The sequence below is a fragment of the Lontra canadensis genome, unplaced genomic scaffold (genome assembly GCF_010015895.1).
Source record: "Lontra canadensis isolate GAN:19392208 unplaced genomic scaffold, GSC_riverotter_1.0 scaffold26, whole genome shotgun sequence".
NCBI lineage: Eukaryota > Metazoa > Chordata > Mammalia > Carnivora > Mustelidae > Lontra > Lontra canadensis.
Window position 1 is genome coordinate 13,181,711 of NW_022631020.1, and position 17,229 is coordinate 13,198,939.

Here is a 17,229-nt window from a genome sequence, read left to right on the forward strand (position 1 = left end):
AAGGGTAACAATGGTTCAAAATACTCATTTATTTGGATAAGTGGAGACAAAATTCTGAGGCAAAGATGTAAGAGTTCAATCTAGAATCCTCTACTTATTAGCTTTGGGAATTGGGGCAATTTTCTAAACTCTCTGTGACTCAGTTGATATTAGGATTAATTACTTTTTAAAAAATTATTTCTTGGGGTACCTGGGTGGCTCAGTGGGTTAAGCCTCTGCCTTCGGCTCAGGTCATAATCTCAGGGTCCTGGGATCGAGCCCCACATTGGGCTTTCTGCTCAGCAAGGGGCCTGCTTCCTCCACCCCACCACCTGCCTCTTTGCCTACTTGTGATCTCTCTTTCTCTGTGTCAAATAAATAAAATCTTTTTAAAAAGTTGTTTCTTATAAAAAGTACTTGCTAATCATCCTAAAATAATATGATTTTGTAACTTTGAGCCTTCTGCCCTTTTCTTAAATGCCATTAGAAAAATAGTTTTAACTTTAGTCTGGAGGTCTGGATACTCCAGTTTTATAAACTCTGTTCAGCCATTCAATAGAAACTGGGGAGCTAGGGATTTTCCTGCTTTTACTTCTCTATTGGCTTGAAAACCATGTTTTTGAGACATTATTCTCAAAATATATTCTATTTATAAAATGGATATCCTATCTTCCTAGGTCTTCTGTTTATTTTATTGAGGTATTTCTAGATCCCCTAAATGACCATTACTTGGTGAATTTTGAAAGTGCTCTCTAATGCCAGGAGATAGACTTGATCAGAAAAAAGTCTTAGTGTCCAGCAGCAGCTTCCAGTTTCTCATGGCCACTTTTTGCTTTTTGTACCTTTCTCAAAATTATGATATGACAATAGAATTTCTACTATTTTTGTTTATGAAACCCCAGTAGCTCTGCCCTCTGCTCTCCTTTTCTCTCTCACAGATGTAGGGCTTTTAACCCACAAAACAATCATGTGGTCTGGTCTTGTATTTTCTCTGGCAGTTTCCTCTAGTTGCCAAAAATAATCATGGTAAAAACGAACATATAACCACATATATCTACATAAAGAGAGGACTCCTTGAAGAAGATATAGTAGAACATCCTCTTTCCTTTGCCACCTTGTAACTAATACAATAATAGTGTATCTTCAAGTCAAAATTTCAATCTACAAACATAGAACTTGAGATTTCAATTTCCGAGGGCTTCCTTTGGCATAGTCTTCTCATAATATATGAGACACTATAATCCTGGGGGCTCCTTCCACCCCAGACATACTAGTAATATACTAGGGAGGGAAAATATTGCTGGTTCCATTTCTTGAGAATAGTTTTTTATGGCAGTAGACAAAATCTTCAGAAATATTGAGCTGAAATGTCCACAAATTCCAAATTTGGAATTTCCAAAATATGAAAAGAGCCCAGAAGTCCATTGACAGATGAATAGATAAGGAAGACATGGCATATATATACACACACACACATATACAGTTATATATAGTTATATATACACGTAGTAACCATTGTGTGTGTGCGTGTATATGTACACAACACACACACACACACACACACACACACACACACACAATGGAATATTACTCAGCCATCAAAAAGAATGAAATCTTGCCATTTGCAATGATGTGGATAGACATATGTGAAATGAGTCAGTCAAAGAAAGACAAATACCATGTGATTTCACTGATATGTAGAATTTAAGAAACAAAAGAGTTGAATATAGGGGAAGGGAAGGAAAAATAAAATAAGATGAAAATAGAAAGGGAAACAAATTCTAGGAACTCTAGGAAACAACCAAGGTTGCTGGAGGAGAGGTGGGTGGGAGGATGTGGGATACAGGGTGATGGTCATTAAGGAGGGCACTGATGTAATGAGCACTGGGTATTATATGCAGCTGATGAATGATGAAATCCTACTCCCGAAACTTGTAATACAGTATATGTTAACTAAATTGAATTAAATGAAGAAATTTCTTAAAAAGAAAGAAAATATTGAGCTGGAATGTGGCCTCACATTCAGATACTTTCTCAAAATTAATTCAGTATTTTTTTATACAAACATAGTAATATATATTCTGTACCTTCCAAAAAAGTCAGTCTGACTCATATTTTATATGTAAACATATAAATTATAAAATGTTATATTCAAGGGCTAGGAATAAACATTTCAAAATTTTTATGTTATTTATTGTTAAACTTCTGTTCATGGTTCCTCTATTATCTCTCTATCCATCTTAATCAATTTTAGCCTAAAAATTATCAGAATAAATTTTCCTGGTATTTTGATTATCTTAGTATGGTTGGTACAATTTGCAGTTGATGTGTTCAGAGGAAACTCAAAACCTGGAACAGAGTTGAGTCCCTTTTTTAAAATTTCAAATTATTTAGGCATGTATGTTTGTATAGATGAGACTTTATATACTAAATCTTAAATATTAATGAGCATGATTTAAAAAAACTCAAGGGGAATTAATGTAACTCTTAGTGATGGAAAGGGCTGATGACCAATTTGGATAACAATGGTAAATGCCTTCCACATTTGCAAAAGAAACCTTATGTACTTGACATACTTGACGTTAGTTGTGTTCTTATCTCTTAGTTTGTCTGTGGATAAGCTATTAGTGGGAATAATATATAATATGTATTCATACTATTAATATGGCTTATTGAGATTCAATACTGTGGGATGCTTAGATGTACTCAGTAGAGATTGTGCTTTTTCTTATTTTGTAATAGACTCATCACATTTAGAAAAAAAATGAACATCATCTATAATAATAATAAAGCAGTAGTTATATGTGTGTATGTCTGTGTGAACCCTCACTAAGGGATGTATAAAACACTTCCAAATAAGTATTCAGATTAGAAGCAGTTCAAAGAATGATTGTTAGCCTGAACTTTGAAGGAAATTAGGTGCAATATTCATGAAAGAGAACAGTTCTCTGCAGTTTCAGAAGGTGAAGAGGATGTATGGAACTGTTGGATCACTGTATCATACACCTGAAACTAATAGATCATTGTATGTTAACTAACTGGAATTAAAAGAAAAACTTTTTTGAAAAGGTGAAGAGGAATACCTAAAAAGACATTTAATAAAGACCATCGCAATTGCCAAAATAGAGAAAAATAATCACTTCAATCTGTGTATGAGTGTAGTTAAAGAGAGGCGAAAGTCTTACATACGTCGGTAGGAATCAAAGCAGGGCTAAGACAGGGATGACTCACACAGGGAAACTTTACTTATTCTTTAACTCCTTCTATTTAAAACACTTCAGTAACCCCTTCTGTTTCATATTATTGCCACTCATGATCTTGCCAAATTCCTCTGTACTCTCCTTCAAAAGTACCATTTCCTCCTGTCACTCTAGTTCTCTAAAAATTCTAGATTATTTTTCTTATCAATCATGACTCATCTTGTGCCTCCTGAAACCTATGTCTTTGTGTAAACCTTCTTTAGCTTATTGTTAAATCTATTAACACACTTAAAACAATTCTAAGTACATATCTATTTCTTCCAGAAGACTATGAACTTTCAATTTCAGGAAACCTATTCCATTATATTTGTAACCTTAGGATCTACTGTAAAATCTGAGTATAGTAAATGTTTAATACTACATTAATTTAAAAATAACCATTTAAAACTTTTCTTTTTTATAAACATCTAATGGGAGTGTAAGACCTCACTAAAAATAGGAAATGATTCAGGGATATTCATAAATACCTCGTTCTTATTATTGAGAGTAAAAAAAAAAACCAAACACCTGAATTTATGATCACAAACATGCACTCAGTCTGTGCCTTAAAACTGAACATTACCTTTCAATATTTGGATGTTATTCAAAAAATCAAATGAAACAAAATCTTTATAAGGAAAAACTTCAGATGCCTTCCTTACCCAACTGTGCTCCAAACAAGCATCTCCAAAATCCTTTATTTCTTATTTTATTTTCACATATCCAAATAATGTACCTATACTTCATTTTCTCAGTTTTAGACATTATTAACTTATAATTATGAAGTATATCTCATCATTATACTTGCTTCCTTCTAATGATAAATCACTGGTTTTTTTTTAAATCACCATTAGGACTATAAATACTGTTTACTTCTGAGCCATGTAGTTTTCTCTTTTTCTTTTATTTGATTTTAATATTTTGTTATTTCTTGACTTAATATTTGCTTTATTTCTAATTCCTTAGTGCTGTGTATTACATGTGCAAGTGAACAATCTTTGCCATTATTTTGCTCAGCTAGAGGGATGGCTCCAGCTTCAATTTCATACCATTAATATTAAAATGATCACGGTCCTAAATAGGGGTCTCTTCCGCATCTTCCAAGTTTTATTAATGGTAGCATTATTCCACATGACCATGTGGCTTAAAATTGATTTTTATATTGCTTGTGTCAGAAGATCTTTTATTGCAAGTAACAGAAACTCATCCCGAATTGGCTTAGCAATAGTGCCAGATTTACCAATCCTCATAAAAGGAAATAGCAGAGCTTGGCCATGATAAGGTTGTTTGCTGTGGTGGTAGAGTAGTTCATATTGTTATCAAAAATGGTTGTCATTCAAAGACGTCTCTGTCACATTAATTAATACTTCCCAACCTTCTAGACTAGTCAGACATGAGTTCACAAGTGTCTGGGCTGTGAGATACATCCTGGTGATATATGCTGTGTTCAAAATTGTCTCTTCCTTACCCATCAAAGCCTTATGAGTTTTGATTACATAATTTTAATTTTATTAAAGTAGGAACTCTCCAGATTTCTCACTGAAGCACTCTTTTGATTCATAACACAGTTTCATCAGAAATACTTAAACCTATGTGACTCCCAGGGTAATAAAAAATATCTTTAAAAAACTTCGGTTACATTTGGAATTAACTATACAGCCCTCAGCCATGAACATCTTTGAGAAGTACTCTTGTTTCTCAAGAGTATGAAGAACATTAATAATGTAACAAATATTTATTTAAACAAAATAAAACAAAACTTGCAATTGAAACAGCTGGCTAATCATTTTCACACGTTTAACACCTCCAATTCATCCTTCACATACCTGCCAGATATTCTATGCAAATTGATCGTACAGTATCATTGCTTAAACAAAACCTTTTATAACTACCACTGGTTCGACATAACTAGAGTGGCATCTCAAGATCCTAACAGCTCCTCTCAAGATCATTGCTACTTCCTTAAAAGTCAAGAGAACTTCCCATGTGCCATTTATATTATAATGACATAATGCTTTATGTGATATTTGGGTCTTGGATTTTTTTTTTCTTTCAAACTCACTTGTAAATTTCTTGAGTTTGGGCACCACATTTTATAAATCTCTGTATTCTCTATAGAATCCAGCACAATACCTTGCATGTATTCAATACTTAGTATTTGTTGGGTAAATGAATTTTATGTGTGAAAGAAGACAGGTAATATCTAATAAACGGAGATACTTCTGGGAAATCATTGACTTTTAAAATCTTAAAGGTCATGTTTCCCTGCATTGGCTATTTTTTGTAATTTATCAATGCTTACTGACACCACACAGCTAATGTGGTTTTTGAAAATGTGGACTGCGGTGAACTTCACATGGGAGTTAATTTAAATGTTCTAGGCATTAAGATGTATTGAATATGAAGTCATTTTCTTAGCTTATTTTAGTGTGAGATAGTTACATGTTTGGCAACACCTCCTGACTCTGGAACTATCAATGATAACCTTTTTTTCCCCCCATTTTTCTTCTTTTTGGTGGTAGTGGGAGGGTTGCAGTCACATCCTGTGCAATGTCCTGTATGGGTTATACACATTCAGAATCATGTACTAAAATTATAGCAGCCAATATAAACATCCTAAGTTTGTGCTTAGATTGTATTCATTTTTTTTTGATGTTTTTATTTCATGAGGTGTATGAGCCTTTGTTTTAATCAGTATGACATTGTCAATGTCTTTTGATTTAAAACTTGAAATGATTCACTTATCTACGCTTAGAAGTGCAACTCTTTCTCTCTCCCCTTCTCCCTTTCTGCTTCCCTCTCTGTAACTTCCCTCTTCTTCCCTTTTCTTCCTTATTATTCCCAGCACTTCAAAAATATAACACTTATTTAAAATTTATGTAAAATTAATCCAAATTAAATTAAAGTAATTCACCAAAAATATGGACAGCCACCATAGCAATTTAGAAGTCCTGGGCATAACATTGGGTGACTCAAAGCCATGGGAAAGAAATACTTTTCAGCATAAGACACACCTTTAAATTTTATACCCGGCTCATAAGCATACATGCATAACTATTTTCCTGCATATAATTTTTTTCTCAAAAGGAATGTGTATATATGCAAAACAAAAATCTAAAACTTAAAAGACTATTAATATAATATTGAAGATGTGGAATTGTCTACATGATAATTTTAATCCCATATCCTGTTCAAAATTCAATTTTCTGTTACCTATTTTTTAAGCATGCAAATAGATTCTGAAACAATACAAAACAAAATGCCTGTCTTGTCAGTATGATATGCTTTTTTAGAGCTCAGCAAACTATTGCCTTCTTTTATAATTGCCTGAGAAATACACTGTGTAACCAAAGTTATGAAATTCTTTGCCCCTTGAAGTCGGTGCCTTTGCCCTGACTTCTGGGAATTCAGTAAAAGATGAAAAGACTTCTGGCATCGGCATTTGAACACTAGTGCTAATCCCTTCACTTTGGCTTCACAGCACTGTGGAGTTTAAGATAATAAAGACATCCTTTCACATTTGATTAGCAATACTGTCAAAGACCCTTAGTGCTTCCATAGGAGGGCTCATACATTACATGCACAGAGAGATTATAGAATTTACAGTACCACAAAGTCTGTATCTTCCTAATATGGAGTTTATGATATTCATAATAACCAGTCACTACATTTAAACTGCTCTGTCCTTTTGTAATAATAGTAACAATGCCTTATGATGAAGAAAATGTTTGGTGTGACTAAAATATATGATTTGAGGGGCACCTGGGTGGCTCAGTCATTAAGTGTCTGTCTTTGGCTCAGGTCCTGATCCCATGGTCCTGGGATCCAGCAACGGATCAGGCTCCCTGCTCCACGGGAATCCTGCTTCTCCCTCTCCAACTTCCCCTGCTTGTGTTCCATTTCTCACTGTCTCTTTCTCTCTGTTAAATAAATAAATAAAAATCTTAAAAATATATGCTAAAAAATAAATGCTTTATATATATATACATATATATATATATATGTATATATATATGATTTGATAGAGAACAATTCTAAGTTATACGACTGGAAAGCCTGAGTTTGACTCTTTTGTTGAGACATGAAAATTAATGATATTCTCATTACATAGCATATTAAATGTTATTTGCATACACCAGCAGGTGACAACTATTTGGAATAAACTGTAATAGGTGTTTATAAGTTTCTAAAGTCTTCATGCATGCTAAATTTTAATGAAAATTTCATGAGATGATTGAAAACCTCAAGTTGAAAAAAATTAGTGAAATTGAAGGCATTTTTTTCAAAAATGAGGATTCATTATAATAATAGAAACTTCTTTGGGACGCCTGGTGGCTTAGTAAGTTAAGCATCCGGCTCTTGATTTCTGCTCAGGTCATGATCTCAGGTTCATGAGATCCAGTCCTGTGTCTGGCTCTGTGCTGAGCTGGGAGTCTGAAATTCTCTCCCCATCTTCCTTGGCCTCTCCCACCTCCCTCTCTCACTCTCAAATAAATAAATAAATAAATTGTATAATGATGATGATGATGATGCTAGAAACCCCTACTTTGGAAGATGATTCTGAAAGTTTATGCTTTCATAATTTAAAAGGTACAAAGTTTTTGGTTAAAGGAAATAAAAATATTTCTTTCTCCTTATCACCATCATCATTGATTAGATTTATCTAGTGTTTACTGTGTACCTGGTACGGTTAACCCTTGACCAACAGAGGTTTGAACAGCATGGGTCCACTTACATGCAGATTTTTTTGCTGCAATACAGTACTATAAATGTATCATCACTTCATTATGAATTTCTTAATAACATTTTCTTTTTTCTAGCTTACTTTATTGTAAGAATACAGTACTCAGTACATATGCAAAATATGAGTTAATTGACTATGTTATTGGTAAAGCTTCTGGTCTGCAGTACACTATTATTCGTTAAGTTTTGGGGCCTCCAAAGTTATACGGAATTTTCAGTTATAGGGGCAGTAAAGCCCCTAACGACTGTGATGTTCAAGGATCAATTGTACTGTTTTACTTGCTTATATGTCTTACATGGATTGTTTGTATTTAATTTTATAACATTTCTAATAACTACCTTAATTCACATGAAAATATTAAAGCTTAAGGAGATTTATTATCTGGTCCCATTTTACATTGCCAGTAGTAAGAGAGATTAAGTGAGATTCAATCTAGAATCTTGGATTTCTTCATAAAGCTTGAGTTTGTGACTACTTCATATGTATATGTTTACCCTAGCAGTCATCAAAATGCCACCCAACTGAGAAAATTCTGTTTAATGTTTTAACTGAACAAATGGTGAAAATGAATTAGTCTGCATCATGTAAGAAATGATGGATAATGTGGGACTGAAGTATAGGGGTACTTTGTGGATGTTTTTAAGCCAGAAAGTTTCTCAAATATTACACAACTGGAAATTAAGTTAACAAGTTTCTTCTAAAAATGTAAATAAGCCCTTCCTCTCAAGGGTTAACAACATGAGGTCAAGTTTCTTAGAGATTTATAAATATGTCTGATAATTAGATTGCTTAACACTTAGGACAAATTGGGATTACTATGGAATGAGAAAGTATGTTTTTGGTGGGGGGAGGGCAGGAAGTATTAATTGCACAGACTGGTTCAAGTGGGATGCCACCGTGGGGGACTTTAATCAAGTTAATATAATATTTATTTACCCCACCATTCCTTCTACAGATTTAATATACACTTAAATATTCCTACAGCAATACTGCCTATCATAATTTTTTTTCTCGATGTAAATAATCACTAATTCATTTTGGTTTGACTAGGTATAAACTTTACATGCTTTTATAAGTAAAACTGGTAAAAAATAATCCCTCTTCAAATGTTAGAGGAAAGCATAAAATTAAAAATACGGACAGTTTTTTAATACTTTATCATGGAATTGCAAACATTCTTAGATTATCCAAAGCCCTTATTTTTCATAAAAGGAATTCATGAGATTGGATTACACAATTAACAGGACTAATTAAATTGCATTTTTATTTAGTGAGCACTTTTCAGTTTGAAAAAAATTTCATAATTTTAATTTTCACATAGTTTTATTGCTTTTCCCCTAATCACAAATCTCCTGCAAAGAGTATTTAATTAGAGTCACTCTTTCAACCACTAGAATATTATTTTTCCACTACTGAAGTTACCAGTTACCTTAGTCACCTCTCTATGACAACATCTTTCTTAACCAGGTACCCCAGTCACCTCTCTATAACAACATCTTTCCTAACCTTGTAACATCATTTGGACATACTGTTCACTGACTTCTGCTTGAAAAACTGCTAGCCTTTTCTACCACACACACACAGTATCTGCTTTCCTCTTCTCATTCATTCTCATCATCTCTTCCCACTTCCTCTTCTGCCTGCCATTTAAGTAATGCCTGATTTTTTTTCTACAGTCTTTCTCCCTAAATGCATATTGGCCAAGGTTTAATTACTATCAACACATGAGTAATTTCCAAATTTTTTTCCTCAGCTTTTATTCGTCCTGGTAGATAAAGATATCTACATCCAACCACTTAGTCCATATTTCAACTATATAACTTTATTGATTTATATATAGTTACAGAGTTATATATATAGTTATACACATATATATAGTTATATATAAATCAATAAAGTTTTATAGTTATATTAAAAATCTTTACTTTCCTCCAGCTCCTGGAAATCATTGCTATGTTTTCTGTCTAAATCAATTTGCTATTCTGGGTATTACCTGTAAAAAGAGTCACACAACATGTGACTTTTTGTATCTGGCTTCAATCACATAACATTGTTTTTCAGGATCACCTGTGTGGTTGCATGTGATTGCAAGGAATCAAAACATGATTCCTTTTAATGGATGAATGTCTGTCTCACGGATTTAGAACATTTTGCTTTTCTATTCATCAGTTGATAGATTGAGATGTTTTCCCTTTTTATGTATTGTGAATAATGCTATTAACACTCTTGTACAAATTTTGGTGTGTTTTTGCTTCTCTTGGGCATATACGTAGAGAGTGGAAGTGCTGGATCGTATGGTAACACTATGTTTAATGTTTTGAGGAACAGCAAAACTAATTTATAAAGTAGCCCCACCATTATTTATTCCCAGTAGCATTGTATGATGATTCCAATTTTTTCACAATTTCATTAATGCTTGTTATTGTCTGTCTTACCATATTCATGCTATGGTTGTGATGTACTCACTCATTAAGGTTTTAATTTGTATTTTATAGTGACTGGTGATTTTCAGCATCTTTTCATGTGCTTAGTCTCCATTTGTATGTCATCTTTGGAGAAATGTATGTTCAAAATCTTTGCCCATTTTTAAATTGTATTGTTTGTCTTTATATGGTTGAGTTATACAAGTGTTTTTATATATTCTTGATATTAGACTTTTATCAGATATATAATTTACAAATATTTCCTTTTTGGGGTGGGGGGGTTGCTATTTATTTATGACAAATATCCAGATCTGTGGTCCTCTGCAGTCAGAAGTTCTTTGAAATGGCGCCATGGACCTTGGCCAGTTGGAGGATGGAATCATCCTGCGAATGGCCCCACAAATAGCATTGGTTTTAAACTTGCTGTTCATCCTGGCTGTCACCTTGTCAACCTCCATCATGTTCATCTGGCTAGATGCATGGTCCATAGCCTGGATAATGTGGTTGTTGGCAGAGTATTTCCACCACATGTAGAGGTCCAAGAACTCCTGGACATTGTTTGGCATAAAGCACGAGTGCAGAACGATTTGTAAATATTTTCTATTCTCTGTTATCTTTTATTTATTTTTCTTAATTTTGTTCACTAGACTCTTGGTACAATGTTTAATAGAAATGGCCTGAACAGGGGTGCATGAGTGGGTCAGTAGGTTAAGCGTCAACTCTTGATTTCAGCTCAGGTCATGGTCTCAGAGTTCATGAGATCCAGCCTCGCCTTGGGCTCTGCGCTCAGAGCAGAGTCAGCTTGAGATTTTTTTTCTCCCTCTGCCCTTGCCCCTGCTTGCACATGCTCAATAAATAAGTTAATAAATAAATAAATTAATTAAATGTTTAAAAAGAAAAAAAGGAAGAAAGAAATGGCCTGAACAGATATTTTATTTTTTCCCTGATCTTTTCAGGTGAAATCCTTCAGTTTCTTATTTAAGTACAATGTTAACTATGGGTTTTTCTTAGGTGCCTGTTATCAGGTTGAGGAAGATCTCTGATTTCCCTAGTTTCTTGAATATTTTTATCATGGAAGCGTGTTGTATTTTCTGAAAGATTTTTTTTCTGCATCTATTGAAATGACATAGTAGCTTTTGTCTTTTATTTTATGATATAATACATTTGTTTTTGTATTTTCAACAACTTACATTCCTGAGGTTATGAGATTTATTCTTCTTTATGTTTTGGTGGGTTTAGTTTGCTGGTAAATTGTTGAGTATCTTTTTATTTATATTCATAAGTTGTACTGGCCCATAATTTTCTTTTCTTGTAGTACCTTGGTCTAATACTGGCATCAGGGTAATACTGGCTGCATAAAATGAGTTAAGAAATCTTTCCTTCTTTTCTTTTTTGGGAGAAGAGGTCAGGAAAGATTAATGTTGTTTTTTCTTTACTCAGTAGAATTCACAAATGAAGTCATTTAGTTCTGGGATTTGATTTGTGGGATATTTTATAATTACTAACTTATTACTTCTTATAATTTATTAAATTTTTCTGTTACTCTGTAAATCATTTCCAGTAGATTGACTCTTTCCAGGATTTTGCCCCTTTCAGCGAGATTATCTAATTTTTTGTTATAACAACTGTTTAGTATATCCCTATTTGACTGTTTTTATCTCTGTAAGGCAGGTAATATGTTCTCTCTTTCCTAATTTTAGTAATTTGAGTTTTTTTTAATTTTCTTGGCCAGTCTAGCTGTGGGCTTGTCATTTTTATCTTTTTAAGATTCAACCTTTGTTTTTTTTAAAATTTTCTCTATTGTTTTACTACTCTTTATCTCATTTATTTCTGCTCAAGTCTTTCATTATTTCTTTCCTTTTGAGTTTAGTTTACTTTTCTTTTTTAAATGTGCTAAGGTAGCCATTTGCTATATTTTAAGTTGCTTGTTTAGTTTTCTGAGCTACCTCTGTAAAGTCTGTATTGCTTTTCGTATGTGACCATGGAGTCTGTGATGTGTAGCTTAGTGATTAACTAATGTTTAGACAGAATTGTTTTCAAATTCCTGGAACCAGTAAGTCTCTAGTCTTTGCCAAAGGTCTCTATGTGCACATTATGGCATACCTTCAACACTCAGCCAGTCGGTTTAAAACTCTGCTTTAATCTACACTTTCTGCTGGTGCAAAGTCTCAAGGTTTACCAAAATTAAGATCTCAGGGCCTTTTTCAGATTTCGCTGAGCATCTGTACAGTCCTACACATGCATATAGTCTAGAGTCCGAGGGAGTTTTTTAAAGTTACCTATGGCATCTCATTCCCCAGCTGTTCTTCTAAAATTTTTGGTTTGTTCCACTCCATTATTATCCACTCCTTCAGAGAGTGGTGATATTAACTGATTATCTCTAACTGTTTTCTCCTCCAGGGGAAAAGACTGCTCACATTGGGGAAACTCTGAGTCAGGTCAGTGTTACACAGCCTAACAATCTGCAATTTCTTGGTACAAATAGACAAATCAAATAGTGTGGAATCTCTATGAACTGGGCTCAAAAAGGAGCTTCAACAGTATTCTGCCTTCTCCCAACTCTGTAGCCTTCTACTTTTCATCATGATTTCAGGTGGATGATTTTAGAGAACACTATAGAGCTGGAAATAGATGGAAATGAGGCAAGAAAAAATGTCACAAGCTCACAGTTCTTACTAAGTTTCAGCTATTTTTCTTAAAGAAACTCTCCCTAGATTTTTGCAAGACTTTGGCTAATTTCCAGATTTATAAAAAACTGAATTCTCACAATTTTTTGTTAGTGTTCTCGTTATTTTTATGAAGATATTTTATAGAAGTCCTTACTTTGTCATTTTCACTTTTTTAAAAAGATTTATTTATCTATGGGGGGGGCAGAAGGAGAGAGAGTATCTCTAGGAGAGACCTCACTAAGCATGGAGCCCAATACTGGGCTTGATCTCACAATCCTGAGATCATGATCTGAGCTGTAATCAGGAATTGGACACTTAAGGCAGCCCCATTTTCACTTTTTTTAACTGTTAAAATAAGTTAATATGGCTTTCTTAAGAAAATTGTTCCCATCCCTTGAGTCTAAAATAAGTCCCAAAACATATTCTTTTAGAATGCATAGTAATTACTGTGTTCATAATATTTGTAATTAATTGTGAGGTTAGGGCCTAAAATCTGTATTCTCCATGGTTATAAGCTAGATGAAGACATTGCCTTTCTTACCCATTGATGTGTTACTAGTACAAGTACAGTGTCATTCACATAATAGAACTGTTGTAAATATTTTTGAATGAATAAGTAAATGGGTGAATAAATGAAATAGAATTTCACTTAAAAGTATATTCATATACTCCATTTGAATGACTATGGTACTTCAGGAATTAAAACAACTCAAGATCAATTTAATAAAAATTTATAAGACCAGAATGAAAGTTTTAAAGATAACAGTCAGCATAGCATAGGCTGTATCTTGCAGTAGTAACTAACAACCTCAAAACTGTAGTCGGAACACAACAATAAAGGCTTTTCTCACGCATATCAAATGTCAATTGATGTTTACATGTTTACCTGTTGTTTTAATCATATTATCTTCATTTTAGAACTCAGGCTGAAAAAGGAGCTTTTATCTTCAATATTGTTACTTTCTGTGGAGGAGGAAAAGAACATTGCCAGCCACATGTCCCTCTTAAAGCTATACTAAGAAATGCTACATGCCATTTCTGTTTATATTTAATTGGCAAAGGTAAATCATATAGGTGATCCTAATTCAAGAGAACATACATACACAATCCTCCAATAAATTGAGGTACAAAAGTTGCATGGGAAAGCCATGTGGAGAAGAAAAAATAATCTTCTGAGAAGAAGAACAAATATGTGTAAACAATAATATAACCTACCACAGTATTGGCCCCGAGTCTAATATTAATTTTACCAAACCATACTAGGCCTGATGTTGCTATTTTTGCAAGCAGATTAAAAACAAAAATGAAAACAAAACAAAAACCTTCACTTGAGTATTTTTTTTAATGAGGGCAACATGTTAAAAATTGACCTACATAATGCAAGTTCCATTTCTAGTAATGTTTGATAACTGAACTTTAAGGTGCTTATATAGAAAGTGATTCTACTATATATAAAAACAATTTACTGCAAAGATTTGTTCACAGTTCATTAAATAGCTGTTCAAACGCCTGAAACTTTCCAGAACATGTTTAAGATTTGTAGAAATGACGCCTTAGATATAAAAGTAAAATAAAACATTACTTTGACTCCTGACATATCTGGAATGGAAACACATCAATCTTCCAAAGCCTGAAGTACAACATGATGCTCAGTGCTGAGAAAGTCTCCTTAAAAATATTGTCTGACAGACATATTCCTGTTCTTCAATTTTTGTTCAAAAATTAGAAGTTCAGAGAGACCTTAATGAACAACACTTAAAAAACATCTATACCATATATTCCTTAGAGTGCATGTTTTACTGCAGTCAAATAGAAAACAAAACAAAACTAAACTAAAGTAGAACACACTCTGATCAACAACTTGAATGTTTCATCTATAAATAACATTTTTTTGTATAAGCATTTTCTAAACCTAATTTTTCATGTTCTTAGAAAACGGAAACATATCAATCAAAAATTTCTCTTGGGTCTTGCATTGTGCTAGGTGATTTGAAGGATACAATTGAAATGTATAAAGTAATTCCTGCCCTGAGGTAGCTTACAGGTAATAATTCCTGCCCTGAGGTAGCTTACAGTAAGATGATAATTTAAGGCAAAATTAAACAATTAAGAATAAAAAGTATAAAAACTATAGTACAAAATTCTGGTTGGAGACAAGAGCTTCAATTTAATATCAGAAACTTTTTAATACAATCCTAAGGGAAACAAACAAAGAGGTTAGGTTAAAAATAATTTTATATATTTATATATACATATGTATACACACACACATATATAAACACATACACACGTATATAATTAATGCCTACATATTATATATAGTATATATTATGTCTATATGTTATAGATAAAACATATTATTATATACATATATACAACTATAATATACATATTTATTTTATTATTTTTTGCCTAACCTCCTTGTTTTATATACAATAAAATTATGTTTTATATAAAATACTAACATCAACAACACATAGGAATGAAAAAGATTTTAGTATATACTTTCTGACATTTAGGGAATTTTCATCCTTAGAAGAATCCTAGCAAGGAAGCAATTTGGGACAAGGAAGCCAAAAGAAGAGGATGACTTGAAACTAAAAAAAATAGTACATAACAAATTGGATGGTAGATGTACTAAAAGCAGTGCTTAGGGCAGATTTATGTTTCACAAGAAAAAAATCTGAAAAGTAAGGAGCTAAAGATCCAATTCAGGAAGTTACAAAAAATACAAGAGAATAAACTCATAGAAAGAAGAAAGAGAACAACAAAGATCAGAGCAGAGCACAATATCATAGAAAAGGGAGATACTGAAAAAAAAACCAAAGTTAATATTTATAAAACATCAAGAAATTTGACTAACTTTAGATAGATTGGTAAGAAAAAATGAGAAGGCACACATGAAAGATATTAGTAACTCAAATCTACATCTGAATCTGATGATATACTATATGTTGGCTAATTGCAATTAAATTTTAAAAAAGAAAAAAATATTAGTAATAAAGACATAGATATATAATATAGATTTTAGTGGTGGTATAAGAATATAATATAGCTATAATGTAGACCATGTATAATAGATATATAAGATAGATTTTAATGGTGTAAAAATTAGTAAGAAGATATGATATATACATTTAGGCCAAAATTTTAAATTAGGAACAATTTTTCAGAATTCTGGAATGTAACTAAAAGTTTACTCAAGAGGTTAGAGAAAATAAGTAATTCTAGAATATTAATGGAAAGGAATGAGTACTTTTCTTTTTTCCTAAAATAGAAAACTCAAGGCCTAAAGTTCTTAATTAACCAAACATTCAAATAATAAGTAATTTCAGTTGTATAAAATTTCTTCTAGTGTATGATAAGAGGGAACACTATTCAACTTATTTAAGTAGCTACTATAATATTGATACTAACACATGACAGGAACCACATATAAGAGGGATAAAATTATATAAGTAGATTAAAGGATTAAAATTATACCATGATTAATAAACAATTGTATATTAATATACAATTAATATACAGTATTAATATACAATTAATTATATTTATATTTATATTATATTTATAATTAATATACAATTAAACAGATACAGAAAGTTGTTGATAGATCTCTACATCCATTAACAAGAATTCTTAATAAACCAGAAATAGATTTTTTAACTTGATAAACAGAATTCTCAGAAATCTATTGAGAATAACAAGATTAATTATGAAATACTAAAAAACAAGCTCTTTCTGTTTTTCTTTTTGAACATCCTGTTTCAAAAGAGTGATGGGTGCCTACTGTATCCAATGCTATTCAATGTGTATGAAAGTATTGTATATAAGTATTAGCTAGAGCAATAGGAGAAAGAAAGAAAGAAAGAAAGAGAAAGAAAGAAAGAGAGGGAGGGAGGGAGGACAAAAGGGAGAGAGGGAGGAAGGAAGGAAGGAAACAAAAAGAAGGAAAAAAGAATTGAGAAGGAAGAAAAATTCTGTCATTGTTCCAAATGACATGATTTCCTACTTTAAAAAGCAAAAACTCCACTGATAATTTAGAGTTAACAAGACAAATTTTCAAAATAGTTGAAAAGAAATTAAATAGATAAAATGTAGTTGAATATCTGCATACCTGCAACAGTTAAAAAAATACATTATACAAAATATATAAAATAAATCATGAAACACTA

General features: G+C 32.4%; 1 protein-coding gene and 1 pseudogene across 1 annotated transcript in view; one reads left to right on the top strand and one right to left on the bottom strand.

The window, feature by feature from the left end:
* The window catches only part of SLITRK1 (SLIT and NTRK like family member 1), a 295,521-nt gene that overhangs the window by 148,966 nt on the left and 129,326 nt on the right, over nt 1-17,229 (top strand). The window lies entirely within an intron of this gene.
* On the bottom strand, nt 10,713-10,951 carry LOC116871479 (annotated as a pseudogene).